Source organism: Branchiostoma lanceolatum, chromosome 7 (genome assembly GCF_035083965.1).
Source record: "Branchiostoma lanceolatum isolate klBraLanc5 chromosome 7, klBraLanc5.hap2, whole genome shotgun sequence".
Lineage (NCBI taxonomy): Eukaryota > Metazoa > Chordata > Leptocardii > Amphioxiformes > Branchiostomatidae > Branchiostoma > Branchiostoma lanceolatum.
The window spans coordinates 20,747,098-20,765,911 of NC_089728.1; positions in this window are offsets into that span (position 1 = coordinate 20,747,098).

The window sequence follows — 18,814 nt, forward strand, 5'->3', positions numbered from 1 at the left end:
TTTACATTCAAACGTTAGGGCACTTGGCGGGTATTTGAGGAAATGAAATCACTTTACTTTCTCATTCATAGATAGGGAGTAATAGCTGACCAAAGATTCGCCCCCCAACCCCATACTTATAAAGCATTATAGACCAATTCAGTGCTCCGGTCTAAAATTCGATCTCTTTATCAGAATGTTCAAACTTTACATTCAAACGATAGGGCACTTGGCGGGTATTTGAGGAAATGAAATCACTTTACTTTCTCATTCATGGTTAGGAAGTAATAGCTGACCAAAGTTACGCCCCCCACGCCATACTTATAAAGCATTATAGACCAATTCAGTGCTCCGGTCTAAAATTCAATCTCTTTATCAGAATGTTCAAACTTTACATTCAAACGATAGGGCACTTGGCGGGTATTTGAGGAAATGAAATCCCTTTACTTTCTCATTCATGGTAAGGGAGTAATAGCTGACCAAAGTTACGCCCCCCACCTCATACTTATAAAGCATTATAGACCAATTCAGTGCTCCGGTCTAAAATTCAATCTCTTTATCAGAATGTTCAAACTTTACATTCAAACAATAGGGCACTTGGCGGGTATTTGAGGAAATGAAATCACTTTACTTTCTCATTCATGGTTAGGAAGTAATAGCTGACCAAAGTTACGCCCCCCACCCCATACTTATAAAGCATTATAGACCAATTCAGTGCTCCGGTCTAAAATTCAATCTCTTTATCAGAATGTTCAAACTTTACATTCAAACGATAGGGCACTTGGCGGGTATTTGAGGAAATGAAATCACTTTACTTTCTCATTCATGGTTAGGGAGTAATAGCTGACCAAAGTTACGGCCCCACCCCATACTTATAAAGCATTATAGACCAATTCAGTGCTCCGGTCTAAAATTCAATCTCTTTATCAGAATGTTCAAACCTTGCATTCAAATGATAGGGCACTTGGCGGGTATTTGAGGAAATGAAATCACTTTACTTTCTCATTCATGGTTAGGGAGTAATAGCTGACAAAAGTTACGGCCCCCACCCCATACTTATAAAGCATTATAGACCAATTCAGTGCTCCGGTCTAAAATTCAATCTCTTTATCAGAATGTTCAAACTTTACATTCAAACGATAGGGCACTTGGCGGGTATTTGAGGAAATGAAATCACTTCTTTTCTCATTCATGGTTAGGGAGTAAAAGCTGACCAAAGTTACGCCCCCCACCCCATACTTATAAAGCATTATAGACCAATTCAGTGCTCTGGTCTAAAATTCAATCTCTTTATCAGAATGTTCAAACTTTACATTCAAACGATAGGGCACTTGGCGGGTATTTCAAGAAATGAAATCACTTTACTTTCTCATTCATGGTTTGGGAGTAATAGCTGACCAAAGTTACGCCCCCCACCCCATACTTATAAAGCACTATAGACCAATTGCTCCGGTCTAAAATTCAATCTCTTTATCAGAATGTTCAAACTCTACATTCAAACGATAGGGCACTTGGCGGGTATTTGAGGAAATGAAATCACTTTACTTTCTCATTCATGGTTAGGAAGTAAAAGCTGACCAAAGTTACGCCCCCCACCCCATACTTATAAAGCATTATAGACCAATTCAGTGCTCCGGTCTAAAATTCAATCTCTTTATCAGAATGTTCAAACTTAACATTCAAACGATAGGGCACTTGGCGGGTATTTGAGGAAATGAAATCACTTTACTTTCTCATTCATGGTAAGGGAGTAATAGCTGACCAAAGTTACGCCCCCCACCCCATACTTATAAAGCATTATAGACCAATTCAGTGCTCCGGTCTAAAATTCAATCTCTTTATCAGAATGTTCAAACTTTACATTCAAACGTTAGGGCACTTGGCGGGTATTTGAGGAAATGAAATCACTTTACTTGCTCATTCATAGTTAGGGAGTAATAGCTGACCAAAGTTACGCCCCCCACCCCATACTTATAAAGCATTATAGACCAATTCAGTGCTCCGGTCTAAAATTCAATCTCTTTATCAGAATGTTCAAACTTTACATTCAAACGATAGGGCACTTGGCGGGTATTTCAGGAAATGAAATCACTTCTTTTCTCATTCATGGTTAGGGAGTAAAAGCTGACCAAAGGTACGCCCCCCACCCCATACTTATAAAGCATTATAGACCAATTCAGTGCTCTGGTCTAAAATTCAATCTCTTTATCAGAATGTTCAAACTCTACATTCAAACGATAGGGCACTTGGCGGGTATTTGAGGAAATGAAATCACTTTACTTTCTCATTCATGGTTAGGAAGTAATAGCTGACCAAAGTTACGCCCCCCACCCCATACTTATAAAGCACTATAGACCAATTGCTCCGGTCTAAAATTCAATCTCTTTATCAGAATGTTTAAACTCTACATTCAAACGATAGGGCACTTGACGTAATTTCAGGAAATGAAATCACTTTACTTTCTCATTCATGGTTAGGAAGTAATAGCTGACCAAAGTTACGCCCCCCACCCAATACTTATAAAGCATTATAGACCAATTCAGTGCTCCGGTCTAAAATTCAATCTCTTTATCAGAATGTTCAAACTTTACATTCAAACGATAGGGCACTTGGCGGGTATTTGAGGAAATGAAATCACTTTACTTTCTCATTCATGGTTAGGGAGTAATAGCTGACCAAAGTTACGCCCCCCACCCCATACTTATAAAGCATTATAGACCAATTCAGTGATCCGGTCTAAAATTCAATCTCTTTATCAGAATGTTCAAACTTAACATTCAAACGATAGGGCACTTGGCGGGTATTTCAGGAAATGGAATCACTTTACTCTCTCATTCATGGTTAGGGAGTAATAGCTGACCAAAGTTACGCCCCCCACCCCATACTTATAAAGCATTATAGACCAATTCAGTGCTCCGGTCTAAAATTCAATCTCTTTATCAGAATGTTCAAACCTTACATCAAATGATAGGGCACTTGGCGGGTATTTGAGGAAATGAAATCACTTTACTTTCTCATTCATGGTTAGGAAGTAATAGCTGACCAAAGTTACGCCCCCCCACCCCATACTTATAAAGCATTATAGACCAATTCAGTGCTCCGGTCTAAAATTCAATCTCTTTATCAGAATGTTCAAACTTTACATTCAAACGATAGGGCACTTGGCGGGTATTTCAGGAAATGAAATCACTTTACTTTCTCATTCATGGTTTGGGAGTAATATCTGACCAAAGTTACGCCCCCCACCCCATACTTATAAAACATTATAGACCAATTGCTCCGGTCTAAAATTCAATCTCTTTATCAGAATGTTCAAACTCTACATTCAAACGATAGGGCACTTGGCGGGTATTTGAGGAAATGAAATCACTTTACTTTCTCATTCATGGTTAGGGAGTAATAGCTGACCAAAGTTACGCCCCCCACCCCATACTTATAAAGCATTATAGACCAATTCAGTGCTCCGGTCTAAAATTCAATCTCTTTATCAGAATGTTCAAACTTTACATTCAAACGATAGGGCACTTGGCGGGTATTTCAGGAAATGAAATCACTTTACTTTCTCATTCATGGTTAGGAAGTAATAGCTGACCAATGTTACACCGCCCACCCCGTACTTATAAAGCATTATAGACCAATTCAGTGCTCCGGTCTAAAATTCAATCTCTTTATCAGAATGTTTAAACTCTATATTCAAACGATAGGGCACTTGGCGGGTATTTCAGGAAATGAAATCACTTTACTTTCTCATTCATGGTTAGGAAGTAATAGCTGACCAAAGTTACGCCCCCCACCCCATACTTATAAAGCATTATAGACCAATTCAGTGCTCCGGTCTAAAATTCAATCTCTTTATCAGAATGTTCAAACTTTACATTCAAACGATAGGGCACTTGGCGGGTATTTGAGGAAATGAAATCACTTTACTTTCTCATTCATGGTTAGGGAGTAATAGCTGACCAAAGTTACGCCCCCCACCCCATACTTATAAAGCATTATAGACCAATTCAGTGATCCGGTCTAAAATTCAATCTCTTTATCAGAATGTTCAAACTTTACATTCAAACGATAGGGCACTTGGCGGGTATTTCAGGAAATGGAATCACTTTACTCTCTCATTCATGGTTAGGGAGTAATATCTGACCAAAGTTACGCCCCCCACCCCATACTTATAAAGCATTATAGACCAATTCAGTGCTCCGGTCTAAAATTCAATCTCTTTATCAGAATGTTCAAACCTTACATCAAATGATAGGGCACTTGGCGGGTATATGAGGAAATGAAATCACTTTCCTTTCTCATTCATGTTTAGGAAGTAATAGCTGACCAAAGTTACGGCCTCCACCCCATACTTATAAAGCATTATAGACCAATTCAGTGCTCCGGTCTAAAATTCAATCTCTTTATCAGAATGTTCAAACTTTACATTCAAACGATAGGGCACTTGGCGGGTATTTGAGGAAATGAAATCACTTTACTTTCTCATTCATGATTAGGAAGTAATAGCTGACCAAAGTTACGCCCCCCCACCCCATACTTATAAAGCATTATAGACCAATTCAGTGCTCTGGTCTAAAATTCAATCTCTTTATCAGAATGTTCAAACTTTACATTCAAACGATAGGGCACTTGGCGGGTATTTCAGGAAATGAAATCACTTTACCTTCTCATTCATGGTTTGGGAGTAATATCTGACCAAAGTTACGCCCCCCACCCCATACTTATAAAGCATTATAGACCAATTGCTCCGGTCTAAAATTCAATCTCTTTATCAGAATGTTCAAACTCTACATTCAAACGATAGGGCACTTGGCGGGTATTTGAGGAAATGAAATCACTTTACTTTCTCATTCATGGTTAGGGAATAATAGCTGACCAAAGTTACGCCCCCCACCCCATACTTATAAAGCATTATAGACCAATTGCTCCGGTCTAAAATTCAATCTCTTTATCAGAATGTTCAAACTTTACATTCAAACGATAGGGCACTTGGCGGGTATTTCAGGAAATGAAATCACTTTACTTTCTCATTCATGGTTAGGAAGTAATAGCTGACCAATGTTACACCGCCCACCCCGTACTTATAAAGCATTATAGACCAATTCAGTGCTCCGGTCTAAAATTCAATCTCTTTATCAGAATGTTCAAACTTTACATTCAAACGATAGGGCACTTGGCGGGTATTTCAGGAAATGAAATCACTTTACTTTCTCATTCATGGTTAGGGAGTAATAGCTGACCAAAGTTACGCCCCCCCACCCCATACTTATAAAGCATTATAGACCAATTCAGTGCTCCGGTTTAAAATTCAATCTCTTTATCAGAATGTTCAAACTTTACATTCAAACGATAGGGCACTTGGCGGGTATTTGAGGAAATGAAATCACTTTACTTTCTCATTCATGATTAGGAAGTAATAGCTGACCAAAGTTACGCCCCCCACCCCATACTTATAAAGCATTATAGACCAATTCAGTGCTCCGGTCTAAAATTCAATCTCTTTATCAGAATGTTCAAACTTTACATTCAAACGATAGGGCCCTTGGCGGGTATTTCAGGAAATGAAATCACTTCTTTTCTCATTCATGGTTAGGGAGTAAAAGCTGACCAAAGGTACGCCCCCCACCCCATACTTATAAAGCATTATAGACCAATTCAGTGCTCTGGTCTAAAATTCAATCTCTTTATCAGAATGTTCAAACTCTACATTCAAACGATAGGGCACTTGGCGGGTATTTGAGGAAATGAAATCACTTTACTTTCTCATTCATGGTTAGGAAGTAATAGCTGACCAAAGTTACGCCCCCCACCCCATACTTATAAAGCACTATAGACCAATTGCTCCGGTCTAAAATTCAATCTCTTTATCAGAATGTTTAAACTCTACATTCAAACGATAGGGCACTTGGCGGGTATTTGAGGAAATGAAATCACTTTACTTTCTCATTCATGGTTAGGAAGTAATAGCTGACCAAAGTTACGCCCCCCACCCCATACTTATAAAGCATTATAGACCAATTCAGTGCTCCGGTCTAAAATTCAATCTCTTTATCAGAATGTTCAAACTTTACATTCAAACGATAGGGCACTTGGCGGGTATTTGAGGAAATGAAATCACTTTACTTTCTCATTCATGGTTAGGGAGTAATAGCTGACCAAAGTTACGCCCCCCACCCCATACTTATAAAGCATTATAGACCAATTCAGTGATCCGGTCTAAAATTCAATCTCTTTATCAGAATGTTCAAACTTAACATTCAAACGATAGGGCACTTGGCGGGTATTTCAGGAAATGGAATCACTTTACTCTCTCATTCATGGTTAGGGAGTAATAGCTGACCAAAGTTACGCCCCCCACCCCATACTTATAAAGCATTATAGACCAATTCAGTGCTCCGGTCTAAAATTCAATCTCTTTATCAGAATGTTCAAACCTTACATCAAATGATAGGGCACTTGGCGGGTATTTGAGGAAATGAAATCACTTTACTTTCTCATTCATGGTTAGGAAGTAATAGCTGACCAAAGTTACGCCCCCCCACCCCATACTTATAAAGCATTATAGACCAATTCAGTGCTCTGGTCTAAAATTCAATCTCTTTATCAGAATGTTCAAACTTTACATTCAAACGATAGGGCACTTGGCGGGTATTTCAGGAAATGAAATCACTTTACTTTCTCATTCATGGTTTGGGAGTAATATCTGACCAAAGTTACGCCCCCCATCCCATACTTATAAAACATTATAGACCAATTGCTCCGGTCTAAAATTCAATCTCTTTATCAGAATGTTCAAACTCTACATTCAAACGATAGGGCACTTGGCGGGTATTTGAGGAAATGAAATCACTTTACTTTCTCATTCATGGTTAGGGAGTAATAGCTGACCAAAGTTACGCCCCCCACCCCATACTTATAAAGCATTATAGACCAATTCAGTGCTCCGGTCTAAAATTCAATCTCTTTATCAGAATGTTCAAACTTTACATTCAAACGATAGGGCACTTGGCGGGTATTTCAGGAAATGAAATCACTTTACTTTCTCATTCATGGTTAGGAAGTAATAGCTGACCAATGTTACACCGCCCACCCCGTACTTATAAAGCATTATAGACCAATTCAGTGCTCCGGTCTAAAATTCAATCTCTTTATCAGAATGTTTAAACTCTATATTCAAACGATAGGGCACTTGGCGGGTATTTCAGGAAATGAAATCACTTTACTTTCTCATTCATGGTTAGGAAGTAATAGCTGACCAAAGTTACGCCCCCCACCCCATACTTATAAAGCATTATAGACCAATTCAGTGCTCCGGTCTAAAATTCAATCTCTTTATCAGAATGTTCAAACTTTACATTCAAACGATAGGGCACTTGGCGGGTATTTGAGGAAATGAAATCACTTTACTTTCTCATTCATGGTTAGGGAGTAATAGCTGACCAAAGTTACGCCCCCCACCCCATACTTATAAAGCATTATAGACCAATTGCTCCGGTCTAAAATTCAATCTCTTTATCAGAATGTTCAAACTTTACATTCAAACGATAGGGCACTTGGCGGGTATTTCAGGAAATGGAATCACTTTACTCTCTCATTCATGGTTAGGGAGTAATATCTGACCAAAGTTACGCCCCCCACCCCATACTTATAAAGCATTATAGACCAATTCAGTGCTCCGGTCTAAAATTCAATCTCTTTATCAGAATGTTCAAACCTTACATCAAATGATAGGGCACTTGGCGGGTATTTGAGGAAATGAAATCACTTTACTTTCTCATTCATGTTTAGGAAGTAATAGCTGACCAAAGTTACGGCCTCCACCCCATACTTATAAAGCATTATAGACCAATTCAGTGCTCCGGTCTAAAATTCAATCTCTTTATCAGAATGTTCAAACTTTACATTCAAACGATAGGGCACTTGGCGGGTATTTGAGGAAATGAAATCACTTTACTTTCTCATTCATGATTAGGAAGTAATAGCTGACCAAAGTTACGCCCCCCCACCCCATACTTATAAAGCATTATAGACCAATTCAGTGCTCTGGTCTAAAATTCAATCTCTTTATCAGAATGTTCAAACTTTACATTCAAACGATAGGGCACTTGGCGGGTATTTCAGGAAATGAAATCACTTTACCTTCTCATCTATGGTTTGGGAGTAATATCTGACCAAAGTTACGCCCCCCACCCCATACTTATAAAGCATTATAGACCAATTGCTCCGGTCTAAAATTCAATCTCTTTATCAGAATGTTCAAACCTTACATCAAATGATAGGGCACTTGGCGGGTATTTGAGGAAATGAAATCACTTTACTTTCTCATTCATGTTTAGGAAGTAATAGCTGACCAAAGTTACGGCCTCCACCCCATACTTATAAAGCATTATAGACCAATTCAGTGCTCCGGTCTAAAATTCAATCTCTTTATCAGAATGTTCAAACTTTACATTCAAACGATAGGGCACTTGGCGGGTATTTGAGGAAATGAAATCACTTTACTTTCTCATTCATGGTTAGGAAGTAATAGCTGACCAAAGTTGCGCCCCCCACCCCATACTTATAAAGCATTATAGACCAATTCAGTGCTCCGGTCTAAAATTCAATCTCTTTATCAGAATGTTCAAACTTTACATTCAAACGATAGGGCACTTGGCGGGTATTTCAGGAAATGAAATCACTTTACTTTCTCATTCATGGTTAGGGAGTAATAGCTGACCAAAGTTACGCCCCCCACCCCATACTTATAAAGCATTATAGACCAATTCAGTGCTCCGGTTTAAAATTCAATCTCTTTATCAGAATGTTCAAACTTTACATTCAAACCATAGGGCACTTGGCGGGTATTTCAGGAAATGAAATCACTTTACTTTCTCATTCATGGTTAGGGAGTAATAGCTGACCAAAGTTACGCCCCCCACCCAAAACTTATAAAGCATTATAGACCAATTCAGTGCTCCGGTCTAAAATTCAATTTCTTAATCAGAATGTTCAAACTTTACATTCAAACGATAGGGCACTTGGCGGGTATTTGAGGAAATGAAATCACTTTACTTTCTCATTCATGGTTAGGGAGTAATAGCTGACCAAAGTTACGCCCCCCACCCTAAACTTATAAAGCATTATAGACCAATTGCTCCGGTCTAAAATTCAATCTCTTTATCAGAATGTTCAAACTTTACATTCAAACGATAGGGCACTTGGCGGGTATTTGAGGAAATGAAATCACTTTACTTTCTCATTCATGGTTAGAAAGTAATAGCTGACCAAAGTTACGCCCCCCACCCCATACTTATAAAGCATTATAGACCAATTCAGTGCTCCGGTCTAAAATTCAATCTCTTTATCAGAATGTTCAAACTTTACATTCAAACCATAGGGCACTTGGCGGGTATTTCAGGAAATGAAATCACTTTACTTTCTCATTCATGGTTAGGAAGTAATAGCTGACCAAAGTTACGCCCCCCACCCCATACTTATAAAGCATTATAGACCAATTCAGTGCTCCGGTCTAAAATTCAATCTCTTTATCAGAATGTTCAAACTTTACATTCAAACGATAGGGCACTTGGCGGGTATTTGAGGAAATGAAATCACCTTACTTTCTCATTCATGGTTAGGGAGTAATAGCTGACCAAAGTTACGCCCCCCACCCCATACTTATAAAGCATTATAGACCAATTCAGTGCTCCGGTCTAAAATTCAATCTCTTTTTCAGAATGATCAAACTTTACATTCAAACGATAGGGCACTTGGCGGGTATTTCAGGAAATGGAATCACTTTACTTTCTCATTCATGGTTAGGGAGTAATAGCTGACCAAAGTTACGCCCCCCACCCCATACTTATAAAGCATTATAGACCAATTCAGTGCTCCGGTCTAAAATTCAATCTCTTTATCAGAATGTTCAAACTTTACATTCAAACGATAGGGCACTTGGCGGGTATTTGAGGAAATGAAATCACTTTACTTTCTCATTCATGATTAGGAAGTAATAGCTGACCAAAGTTACGCCCCCCACCCCATACTTATAAAGCATTATAGACCAATTCAGTGCTCCGGTCTAAAATTCAATCTCTTTATCAGAATGTTCAAACTTTACATTCAAACGATAGGGCACCTGGCGGGTATTTCAGGAAATGAAATCACTTTACTTTCTCATTCATGGTTAGGAAGTAATAGCTGACCAAAGTTACGCCCCCCACCCCATACTTATAAAGCATTATAGACCAATCCAGTGCTCCGGTCTAAAATTCAATCTCTTTATCAGAATGTTCAAACTTTACATTCAAACGATAGGGCACTTGGCGGGTATTTGAGGAAATGAAATCACTTTACTTTCTCATACATGGTTAGGAAGTAATAGCTGACCAAAGTTACGCCCCCCACCCCGTACTTATAAAGCATTATAGACCAATTCAGTGCTCCGGTCTAAAATTCAATCTCTTTATCAGAATGTTCAAACTTTACATTCAAACGATAGGGCACTTGGCGGGTATTTGAGGAAATGAAATCACTTTACTTTCTCATTCATGGTTAGGGAATAATAGCTAACCAAAGTTACGCCCCCCACCCCATACTTATAAAGCATTATAGACCAATTGCTCCGGTCTAAAATTCAATCTCTTTTTCAGAATGTTCAAACTTTACATTCAAACGATAGGGCACTTGGCGGGTATTTGAGGAAATGAAATCACTTTACTTTCTCATTCATGGTTAGGGAATAATAGCTGACCAAAGTTACGCCCCCACCCCATACTTATAAAGCATTATAGACCAATTGCTCCGGTCTAAAATTCAATCTCTTTATCAGAATGTTCAAACTTTACATTCAAACGATAGGGCACTTGGCGGGTATTTGAGGAAATGAAATCACTTTACTTTCTCATTCATGGTTAGGGAGTAATAGCTGACCAAAGTTACGCCCCCCACCCCATACTTATAAAGCATTACAGACCAATTCAGTGCTCCGGTCTAAAATTCAATCTCTTTATCAGAATGTTCAAACTTTACATTCAAACGATAGGGCACTTGGCGGGTATTTGAGGAAATGAAATCACTTTACTTTCTCATTCATGATTAGGAAGTAATAGCTGACCAAAGTTACGCCCCCCACCCCATACTTATAAAGCATTATAGACCAATTCAGTGCTCCGGTCTAAAATTCAATCTCTTTATCAGAATGTTCAAACTTTACATTCAAACGATAGGGCACTTGGCGGGTATTTCAGGAAATGAAATCACTTTACTTTCTCATTCATGGTTAGGAAGTAATAGCTGACCAAAGTTACGCCCCCCATCCCGTACTTATAAAGCATTATAGACCAATTCAGTGCTCTGGTCTAAAATTCAATCTCTTTATCAGAATGTTCAAACTTTACATTCAAACGATAGGGCACTTGGCGGGTATTTCAGGAAATGAAATCACTTTACTTTCTCATTCATGGTTAGGAAGTAATAGCTGACCAAAGTTACGCCCCCCACCCCGTACTTATAAAGCATTATAGACCAATTCAGTGCTCTGGTCTAAAATTCAATCTCTTTATCAGAATGTTCAAACCTTACATCAAATGATAGGGCACTTGGCGGGTATTTGAGGAAATGAAATCACTTTACTTTCTCATTCATGTTTAGGAAGTAATAGCTGACCAAAGTTACGGCCTCCACCCCATACTTATAAAGCATTATAGACCAATTCAGTGCTCCGGTCTAAAATTCAATCTCTTTATCAGAATGTTCAAACTTTACATTCAAACGATAGGGCACTTGGCGGGTATTTGAGGAAATGAAATCACTTTACTTTCTCATTCATGATTAGGAAGTAATAGCTGACCAAAGTTACGCCCCCCACCCCATACTTATAAAGCATTATAGACCAATTCAGTGCTCTGGTCTAAAATTCAATCTCTTTATCAGAATGTTCAAACTTTACATTCAAACGATAGGGCACTTGGCGGGTATTTCAGGAAATGAAATCACTTAACCTTCTCATTCATGGTTTGGGAGTAATATCTGACCAAAGTTACGCCCCCCACCCCATACTTATAAAGCATTATAGACCAATTCAGTGCTCCGGTCTAAAATTCAATCCCTTTATCAGAATGTTCAAACTCTACATTCAAACGATAGGGCACTTGGCGGGTATTTGAGGAAATGAAATCACTTTACTTTCTCATTCATGGTTAGGGAATAATAGCTGACCAAAGTTACGCCCCCCACCCCATACTTATAAAGCATTATTGACCAATTGCTCCGGTCTAAAATTCAATCTCTTTATCAGAATGTTCAAACTTTACATTCAAACGATAGGGCACTTGGCGGGTATTTGAGGAAATGAAATCACTTTACTTTCTCATTCATGGTTAGGGAGTAATAGCTGACCAAAGTTACGCCCCCCACCCCATACTTATAAAGCATTATAGACCAATTCAGTGCTCCGGTCTAAAATTCAATCTCTTTATCAGAATGTTCAAACTTTACATTCAAACGATAGGGCACTTGGCGGGTATTTGAGGAAATGAAATCACTTTACTTTCTCATTCATGATTAGGAAGTAATAGCTGACCAAAGTTACGCCCCCCCACCCCATACTTATAAAGCATTATAGACCAATTCAGTGCTCCGGTCTAAAATTCAATCATTTTATCAGAATGTTCAAACTTTACATTCAAACGATAGGGCACTTGGCGGGTATTTCAGGAAATGAAATCACTTTACTTTCTCATTCATGGTTAGGAAGTAATAGCTGACCAATGTTACACCGCCCACCCCGTACTTATAAAGCATTATAGACCAATTCAGTGCTCCGGTCTAAAATTCAATCTCTTTATCAGAATGTTCAAACTTTACATTCAAACGATAGGGCACTTGGCGGGTATTTGAGGAAATGAAATCACTTTACTTTCTCATTCATGGTTAGGAAGTAATAGCTGACCAAAGTTGCGCCCCCCACCCCATACTTATAAAGCATTATAGACCAATTCAGTGCTCCGGTCTAAAATTCAATCTCTTTATCAGAATGTTCAAACTTTACATTCAAACGATAGGGCACTTGGCGGGTATTTCAGGAAATGAAATCACTTTACTTTCTCATTCATGGTTAGGGAGTAATAGCTGACCAAAGTTACGCCCCCCACCCCATACTTATAAAGCATTATAGACCAATTCAGTGCTCCGGTTTAAAATTCAATCTCTTTATCAGAATGTTCAAACTTTACATTCAAACGATAGGGCACTTGGCGGGTATTTGAGGAAATGAAATCACTTTACTTTCTCATTCATGGTTAGGGAGTAATAGCTGACCAAAGTTACGCCCCCCACCCAAAACTTATAAAGCATTATAGACCAATTCAGTGCTCCGGTCTAAAATTCAATTTCTTAATCAGAATGTTCAAACTTTACATTCAAACGATAGGGCACTTGGCGGGTATTTGAGGAAATGAAATCACTTTACTTTCTCATTCATGGTTAGGGAGTAATAGCTGACCAAAGTTACGCCCCCCACCCTAAACTTATAAAGCATTATAGACCAATTGCTCCGGTCTAAAATTCAATCTCTTTATCAGAATGTTCAAACTTTACATTCAAACGATAGGGCACTTGGCGGGTATTTGAGGAAATGAAATCACTTTACTTTCTCATTCATGGTTAGAAAGTAATAGCTGACCAAAGTTACGCCCCCCACCCCATACTTATAAAGCATTATAGACCAATTCAGTGCTCCGGTCTAAAATTCAATCTCTTTATCAGAATGTTCAAACTTAACATTCAAACGATAGGGCACTTGGCGGGTATTTCAGGAAATGAAATCACTTTACTTTCTCAGTCATGATTAGGAAGTAATAGCTGACCAAAGTTACGCCCCCCACCCCATACTTATAAAGCATTATAGACCAATTCAGTGCTCCGGTCTAAAATTCAATCTCTTTTTCAGAATGTTCAAACTTTACATTCAAACGATAGGGCACTTGGCGGGTATTTGAGGAAATGAAATCACTTTACTTTCTCATTCATGGTTAGGAAGTAATAGCTGACCAAAGTTACGCCCCCCACCCCATACTTATAAAGCATTATAGACCAATTTAGTGCTCCGGTCTGAAATTCAATCTCTTTATCAGAATGTTCAAACTTTACATTCAAACGATAGGGCACTTGGACGGTATTTGAGGAAATGAAATCACTTTACTTTCTCATTCATGGTTAGGGAGTAATAGCTGACCAATGTTACGCCCCCCACCAAAAACTTATAAAGCATTATAGACCAATTGCTCCGGTCTAAAATTCAATCTCTTTATCAGAATGTTCAAACTTTACATTCAAACGATAGGGCACTTGGCGGGTATTTGAGGAAATGAAATCACTTTACTTTCTCATTCATGGTTTGGGAGTAATATCTGACCAAAGTTACGCCCCCCACCCCATACTTATAAAGCATTATAGACCAATTGCTCCGGTCTAAAATTCAATCTCTTTATCAGAATGTTCAAACTCTACATTCAAACGATAGGGCACTTGGCGGGTATTTCAGGAAATGAAATCACTTTACTTTCTCATTCATGGTTAGGGAATAATAGCTGACCAAAGTTACGCCCCCCACCCCATACTTATAAAGCATTATAGACCAATTCAGTGCTCCGGTCTAAAATTCAATCTCTTTATCAGAATGTTCAAACTTTACATTCAAACGATAGGGCACTTGGCGGGTATTTGAGGAAATGAAATCACTTTACTTTCTCATTCATGGTTAGGAAGTAATAGCTGACCAAAGTTACGCCCCCCACCCCATACTTATAAAGCATTATAGACCAATTCAGTGCTCCGGTCTGAAATTCAATCTCTTTATCAGAATGTTCAAACTTTACATTCAAACGATAGGGCAATTGGCGGGTATTTGAGGAAATGAAATCACTTTACTTTCTCATTCATGGTTAGGAAGTAATAGCTGACCAAAGTTACGCCGCCCACCCCATACTTATAAAGCATTATAGACCAATTCAGTGCTCCGGTCTAAAATTTAATCTCTTTATCAGAATGTTCAAACTTTACATTCAAACGATAGGGCACTTGGCGGGTATTTGAGGAAATGAAATCACTTTACTTTCTCATTCATGGTTAGGAAGTAATAGCTGACCAAAGTTACGCCCCCCACCCCATACTTATAAAGCATTATAGACCAATTCAGTGCTCCGGTCTAAAATTCAATCTCTTTATCAGAATGTTCAAACTTTACATTCAAACCATAGGGCACTTGGCGGGTATTTCAGGAAATGAAATCACTTTACTTTCTCATTCATGGTTAGGAAGTAATAGCTGACCAAAGTTACGCCCCCCACCCCATACTTATAAAGCATTATAGACCAATTCAGTGCTCCGGTCTAAAATTCAATCTCTTTATCAGAATGTTCAAACTTTACATTCAAACGATAGGGCACTTGGCGGGTATTTGAGGAAATGAAATCACCTTACTTTCTCATTCATGGTTAGGGAGTAATAGCTGACCAAAGTTACGCCCCCCACCCCATACTTATAAAGCATTATAGACCAATTCAGTGCTCCGGTCTAAAATTCAATCTCTTTTTCAGAATGATCAAACTTTACATTCAAACGATAGGGCACTTGGCGGGTATTTCAGGAAATGGAATCACTTTACTTTCTCATTCATGGTTAGGGAGTAATAGCTGACCAAAGTTACGCCCCCCACCCCATACTTATAAAGCATTATAGACCAATTCAGTGCTCCGGTCTAAAATTCAATCTCTTTATCAGAATGTTCAAACTTTACATTCAAACGATAGGGCACTTGGCGGGTATTTGAGGAAATGAAATCACTTTACTTTCTCATTCATGATTAGGAAGTAATAGCTGACCAAAGTTACGCCCCCCACCCCATAATTATAAAGCATTATAGACCAATTCAGTGCTCCGGTCTAAAATTCAATCTCTTTATCAGAATGTTCAAACTTTACATTCAAACGATAGGGCACCTGGCGGGTATTTCAGGAAATGAAATCACTTTACTTTCTCATTCATGGTTAGGAAGTAATAGCTGACCAAAGTTACGCCCCCCACCCCATACTTATAAAGCATTATAGACCAATTCAGTGCTCCGGTCTAAAATTCAATCTCTTTATCAGAATGTTCAAACTTTACATTCAAACGATAGGGCACTTGGCGGGTATTTGAGGAAATGAAATCACTTTACTTTCTCATACATGGTTAGGTAGTAATAGCTGACCAAAGTTACGCCCCCCACCCCGTACTTATAAAGCATTATAGACCAATTCAGTGCTCCGGTCTAAAATTCAATCTCTTTATCAGAATGTTCAAACTTTACATTCAAACGATAGGGCACTTGGCGGGTATTTGAGGAAATGAAATCACTTTACTTTCTCATTCATGGTTAGGGAATAATAGCTAACCAAAGTTACGCCCCCCACCCCATACTTATAAAGCATTATAGACCAATTGCTCCGGTCTAAAATTCAATCTCTTTTTCAGAATGTTCAAACTTTACATTCAAACGATAGGGCACTTGGCGGGTATTTGAGGAAATGAAATCACTTTACTTTCTCATTCATGGTTAGGGAATAATAGCTGACCAAAGTTACGCCCCCCACCCCATACTTATAAAGCATTATAGACCAATTGCTCCGGTCTAAAATTCAATCTCTTTATCAGAATGTTCAAACTTTACATTCAAACGATAGGGCACTTGGCGGGTATTTGAGGAAATGAAATCACTTTACTTTCTCATTCATGGTTAGGGAGTAATAGCTGACCAAAGTTACGCCCCCCACCCCATACTTATAAAGCATTATAGACCAATTCAGTGCTCCGGTCTAAAATTCAATCTCTTTATCAGAATGTTCAAACTTTACATTCAAACGATAGGGCACTTGGCGGGTATTTGAGGAAATGAAATCACTTTACTTTCTCATTCATGATTAGGAAGTAATAGCTGACCAAAGTTACGCCCCCCACCCCATACTTATAAAGCATTATAGACCAATTCAGTGCTCCGGTCTAAAATTCAATCTCTTTATCAGAATGTTCAAACTTTACATTCAAACGATAGGGCACTTGGCGGGTATTTCAGGAAATGAAATCACTTTACTTTCTCATTCATGGTTAGGAAGTAATAGCTGACCAAAGTTACGCCCCCCACCCCGTACTTATAAAGCATTATAGACCAATCCAGTGCTCCGGTCTAAAATTCAATCTCTTTATCAGAATGTTCAAACTATACATTCAAACGATAGGGCACTTGGCGGGTATTTGAGGAAATGAAATCACTTTACTTTCTCATACATGGTTAGGAAGTAATAGCTGACCAAAGTTACGCCCCCCACCCCATACTTATAAAGCATTATAGACCAATTCAGTGCTCCGGTCTAAAATTCAATCTCTTTATCAGAATGTTCAAACTTTACATTCAAACGATAGGGCACTTGGCGGGTATTTGAGGAAATGAAATCACTTTACTTTCTCATTCATGGTTAGGAAGTAATAGCTGACCAAAGTAACGCCCCCCACCCCATACTTATAAAGCATTATAGACCAATTCAGTGCTCCGGTCTAAAATTCAATCTCTTTTTCAGAATGTTCAAACTTTACATTCAAACGATAGGGCACTTGGCGGGTATTTGAGGAAATGAAATCACTTTACTTTCTCATTCATGGTTAGGGAATAATAGCTGACCAAAGTTACGCCCCCCACCCCATACTTATAAAGCATTATAGACCAATTGCTCCGGTCTAAAATTCAATCTCTTTATCAGAATGTTCAAACTTTACATTTAAACGATAGGGCACTTGGCGGGTATTTGAGGAAATGAAATCACTTTACTTTCTCATACATGGTTAGGAAGTAATAGCTGACCAAAGTTACGCCCCCCACCCCATACTTATAAAGCATTATAGACCAATTCAGTGCTCCGGTCTAAAATTCAATCTCTTTATCAGAATGTTCAAACTTTACATTCAAACGATAGGGCACTTGGCGGGTATTTGAGGAAATGAAATCACTTTACTTTCTCATTCATGGTTAGGAAGTAATAGCTGACCAAAGTTACGCCCCCCACCCCATACTTATAAAGCATTATAGACCAATTCAGTGCTCCGGTCTAAAATTCAATCTCTTTATCAGAATGTTCAAACTTTACATTCAAACGATAGGGCACTTGGCGGGTATTTAAGGAAATGAAATCACTTTACTTTCTCATTCATGGTTAGGAAGTAATAACAACAATCTTTATTGACACAACAAAATACAGCGACTCTCGTAAGGTCTACTTAATCTATACATACATACAGACATGCCAACAAACAAAGTTCATACTAATGAGTTTGTTTACATACAGTCATATGGAATAGGGCAACATATTGAAATTTAGCGTGTCGTATACTTATACATTACTTGTTCTTATGTCTAAACATTCTTTGATGTATATACCTATTTGAACACAGTAAGGATTGTCTCCTCTCGGTATATAATCAAATCTATCAACAGAATGGAGCATATTGAATTGACTTGAACAATCGGAAATAAAGGTGAACAGCTTAGAGCGTTTATCCTCATATCTTGAACAATTCATGATAAAGTGACGTTTGTCTTCAATTTCATTTGGGCAGAATGGACAAAACCTTTGATCACTGGGAATTTTACGATACCTTCCGGTTTCAATGTTCAATTTATGGCTACATATTCTTATCTTTGTAATTGATTTACGAATTTCGAAGTTATGTACGCTTGTAAGGTACTTTTCTTGTCCGTATATTTTCTTTAAAGAGGAATAGATAGACAGTTTTGAATTGCTTTTAATAGAACTATGCCAAT